This window comes from Apis dorsata, unplaced genomic scaffold, assembly GCF_000469605.1.
Source record: "Apis dorsata unplaced genomic scaffold, Apis dorsata 1.3 scaffold_99, whole genome shotgun sequence".
NCBI classification, from domain to species: Eukaryota; Metazoa; Arthropoda; class Insecta; order Hymenoptera; family Apidae; genus Apis; species Apis dorsata.
Window position 1 is genome coordinate 1622586 of NW_006263397.1, and position 5141 is coordinate 1627726.

Sequence of the window (5141 nt, forward strand, 5' to 3'; positions counted from 1 at the left end):
TTTTTCACCCCTTCCACTCGGTTTCTTTTTCCCCCCTTTTAATTTTTAACCATGGTAAATACGAATGAAAGTGCGGCAGAATTGATATTAAATATTTTATTTCCTCGCGGTTCTCGTTTAACTATTGTACGCGATGAATTTCTCCCTTCGAGATGTAAATGATGCTCACAAAGAGAATAATTTTTTTTTTTGTTTTTTTCGAGATCATTTCATCGCATCAGAATGTGTGTGTGTGTTTAAATTACGCAGGATAAATGGATTATTTATCGCAATTTCACCTCTCGCACGATGCCAGCCACCGATGGAATTAAAGAAGGGGTAAGCGATGTGCCCTAATTTTAACTTGGATACGAGCAACGTAGTTATTCATTGCCCCCATACTTCATGTTAAAATCGTAAAACGTTGAATTACGAATGGGAGAAATATGGCCGAAGACGATGTTCATTTTACGACTTCAATAAATTATTACGCGCTTGAACGTAATCTGTTTTAAAACGTCGTGGCTTGCATTTCTCGCCGTCGAATTCTTGGGAGGGGGAGGCAAAGCAAAATTTCCAACTTCGTTTTCTTTCTTTCCGCTCGATCAAAACATCGAATAATAAATATATCGCTTTAAAGATTCATAATTTGTTATAATAAACTCGGTATTTATTTATTTCTGGAATTACGTATATTCATCTTCGAACAATTTTAATAAAGGCGAAACAACGGCCCACAATATCCCCAATTTTTTTCTACATTTTTTTTATATTAGAATCAAAAAACCCGTAATGAAGCATTCACGTCGTCTCATAAATAATTCTGGCCAGATCTAAGAAGGTTTTCGACGAGAATTGAATCTGAAACAATAAGGCACGTAACGATGGGGATTTTATGGAGGAGAGCAATCGAACACCGAACATGAAAACGGGCATAAGTGCCATGATAAATCTAAGAATAGACTTTCTCCCTCTTTTTATTTTTATATTAGATCGATCAGGAAAGTTTTTGTGTCTAACAATATAAAAAATCTTCTCCCCTTTGGTGATCAAAGAATCATTTATTATAAAAAATTTAATACATACAACTATCCTCTCTATACGATAAAATATACATTATTACTTAAACACTGAATGAATAGAAAATTTCACTTACACGATATAATATATAATTTTTAATTAATAACGTTATTATAAATAAAATTAGAAAAAAATTTCAAAATCCTTTCCCAATCTCTCTCTCTCTCCCTCTCGTCATTCCTCAACGATCGGATAGATCGCGATAAATCATATATCCTGTCACGAATTACAAGCCGGCCGTATCTATGATCCATGCAACCGAACCTTAACTAGAGATCCGGATTGTTTTCGCGAAGTGTCGCGTCGTCAAGGGACGAGAGAAAGAAGGTGTGGCCGATAACGAGGTAGATACGGTTGTCTGTTTAATGCCGGAGATCGAGGAAGGCCGATCGATGAATCCTTCGACGCGCTGCTCCTCCCACATCCCCTCGCCTCTCACATCCATTGACTCGCCTATGGAATACAAAAATCATACCAAATGGCCAAGGAGAGGGAGAAGAAATGTTCGTTAGAAAAAAGAAAAAGAAGAAAGAAAGAAAGAAAGAAATCGTATGAACGACGCATAGACACGTATATGGATCACGACGCGATCGTAGATCCTTGTTTAAACATCGAGCTCGAGACACGATCTCGCGGTGGATCGTTGGCCGAGGGAAATAACCGGTTATTTTTCAACGAAGGTTATTTATAAGATTTGGTAACGTAACGCCGTGTTCGTAGGTCAGAAAATCGGTCCAGGTACGGGATAAATCTTGCGCGCATGCCGCGTGCTCTCTCTCTCTCTTTCTCTCTCTCTATCTCTCCCCTTGCCTCGATCGTTATTCACACCCCGATCCGCTCGACCGATGCCACCACCGTCGTGGAAATTGAGAAACGCGGCCGTTTTGTACGCGTCACAGTCTAATTCTTTCGTTTCAAACGAATGGAGGGAGGGGAGGGAGAAGGAAGAGACATTCTCGAATTTCTCCGACAACTTGTTCCAAAGTTGTGCATGATAAATATTAGAGAATTGTGCGGGAGAAAAACTTGGAAAATATTGGAGAAAAAAATATTGGATTGAGTTGGATTCTCGAATATTATGCATATATATATCTCAGTCGTACATAAGAATTTCGAGAATCTCCCTAAAATTTTCAATTTTATCGAAAACTCAGCTTGTAAATATTCAACTCTGCCCAATTCAAAAAATTGGGGAACGCGATTCGAGTTTTTGAAATCTTGGAGATCCCATTAAACAATTTCTCGCTTGCCTCCAGTTAAACTTGGCTGACTTACCTGAAAGTCGGACGAGGTGGATGGCGGGCTCCCTAATTCGACGCTATTGCGTCGGAACGAAGGATCGTGGCTCGTCCATTTCGATCGGTCCGGTCACCTCTGGGGAAGAGGAAGGCCAATTTTTTGAGAATCTCGACGATCCATCGATCACGCCCCCAGCATTTCTCGGCTTCTCTATCCGGTAGAGATAGGTGGACAGTGGTGACGCGTCCCCGTGCGAACGACTGAGGCCAACGAGATTCCGAGCAGCGACTTTCCATCGGCCATCACGGAGGAACATTGGCGTGCAATGTTGATGGTAAGTGAGCTTTTATAGGCGACACACGGGAGCACGTGGGTCGGTGAACTTATCGGGGGTAAGGGCGGGGCTGTGGTGGCCTGGTGGACCGTGACGGGGTGAAAAAGCTCCTCTTGTCTCCTGTAACAACAAAGGTGTAAATAAGCAAGTGATGCAATATTGGATCGAACTGGTGACACCACACCCATGCGGGACATAATAATGATCTATCAGCGTTGGATCAGCGTTCAGATATTGAAATAACAATACGTACCAGTGTTTCCCAACTTCTTCCTTTACCTATCCTTTAGGGATATACACTTTTGACGAGGTCTTTCTTTTTATATAAAAAGTAAAAGTATATTTTTAATAATAAGTTGAATAAGTTTTATTTTCAGAAAGGAGTTAAGATTCGATGAAAATTAAGAAAGATATCAAAGATTTTAAGGATTTATATATAATCACGTTGACACTTCAATTCTTTTTTTTTCTTTTTTACCGTTTTAAACCGTTGTTCCTCTTTTATTTTTATTCATTTATTTTCGAATCAATGTCGACTTATCAGTGTGGTTAAAAATGATTAATTGTTATTACCTGAACTTTAATTTACAATTTAATCGAAACCGACATTTCAATTAGCTTTAACTCAAAATCTGCTCGCCAATACATAACCGTCAATACAACTTCGATTAACATCGATGTTCCAATAGTTTTTATCCCCAGTATTTTCGTGTAAATTTTTTTATCACCTGCCTATTTCCAAATTGCCTGTAAATTGAAAATTAGTCGGGACAAAATTGGAAAACAATATCGTGGACAAACGTTATTCGAGCATTGAGACAATGGGGATCCCGTTTCTAAAACGGTTTGATAATCCTCTTCTATCTCCCATTTCGAACTTTGTAATCGTAAACCGGTTACGCGTGTTCAACGATGCGTATTATTTCTGGCGACAAAAAGGGACACGCAATCGAAAAACAACAGCGACGCATCTGTCGGTCTGTTTCCTCTATTTTTCCACTAAATTCTCTATCCAGCCGCACTGGAAAAAGTGCATAGTCGCGTGTAAAACTAGCCTGTGACCGTAAATCAAATATCCCTGTCCGTTCTTGATCCGTCACTCCTTTATGCACCTGTCACGCCAAGAAATATGTCCCCGTTCTCGATTCTCCCCTGGTAAACGACTGGACATCGCGTGATCTTCGATATCTGATCCCAACACCTGTCTTCCAACACCAATCTTCCAACGTACAATTTTTTTTTAAAGCTCGTAAATGGAAGCAATCGCGATATCTCCCCTTTGAATCGAGTGAAAATTTAACATATATCATTCTCGAGGCAAAAAGAAGAAAAAGAAGAAGAAGAAAATATTATAAACGGAGAGATTGATTCGATTGGAACGAAGAGGAATAAATTCATTCGAAGATAAAAAAAAAGAAAGAAAAGGAAGCGATGATCAGATCGATTCCCTTTATAATAATATAAAATAATATAGAATATAATGACAAGTTACAAAAGATTTCCTTCGCTCCGTTGAATTATTGAAAGAAGAAAAAGCAATCTTTTCAAGAAGCGGAGAGATTATTCCGAGAAAAAGATGGCTCTTTCTTTCTTCTTCCCTCGGACGAGGCATGCAATTAAATCCGTCCCCCTTAAAGGACTTGGCCTCCGCCTGGGAACAATTATTCGAACAATCGCGTCGCCGGTCACCTTTACCACCATCGAAAGTGCGCGCTACGCCCAACAATGATATTCGAAACGATCCGTGGCACGAGGCTCGGTGATCCATTGCGAGGCTGGTGCCACCGTAACACACGCGTATCCGACTACAATGAGACCGTCATTCCAGGCGACAATCCAGCCGCGTGGGCAACCGAGTGCCTCGCCTAAACGGATGCACGCACAATGCGGATATAAGAAAACGAACAGCGGCCTCCCACTAGGATTTCCCCTCTTCGCTCGTGGGACGATGATAAAAGATGAAACACTCTTCTTCGACCTCGAAGGTCGCGATGACAGGTTCCTTCGACCCTGACAGGTTCGTCCCCTATCCCATCGATGAGAATAATCGCCTTGCAATATTGAAAGTTTATTCGATTTATTGGATAGTTGGTTCCACTATCCAATTTCCACATCTTTCTCTCGAAAGATACAAGCTTAAAATTTATACGTGAAATTTATAAAGATTAGCGAAATTTAAAAAGATTACTCTTCGTTAAATCGTATATCGAAGACATATCTCGTTCAAGAAACGCCGAAAAATTTGGAAACGAAGCAATTGCACATTTTTCGAAAGCACCCAGACCGTGACTACCCGCGCTCGACCCATTAAACAGTCAAAACTATCCAAACTATCTGCGTGTCGATCTTTCTGCTCGACGGAGTAGCCGTGTTCTACGCAAGGCCGCGATCTCAGAAAAAGAAATAAAAAGAAAGAAGAAAGAAATGAAAAAATTTAAATCGCTGAAACGGATGCAACGGCGGCGGTTGAATTGGAGCGGGCGACCTCCGGGGGCACGGGTGGGCCGCG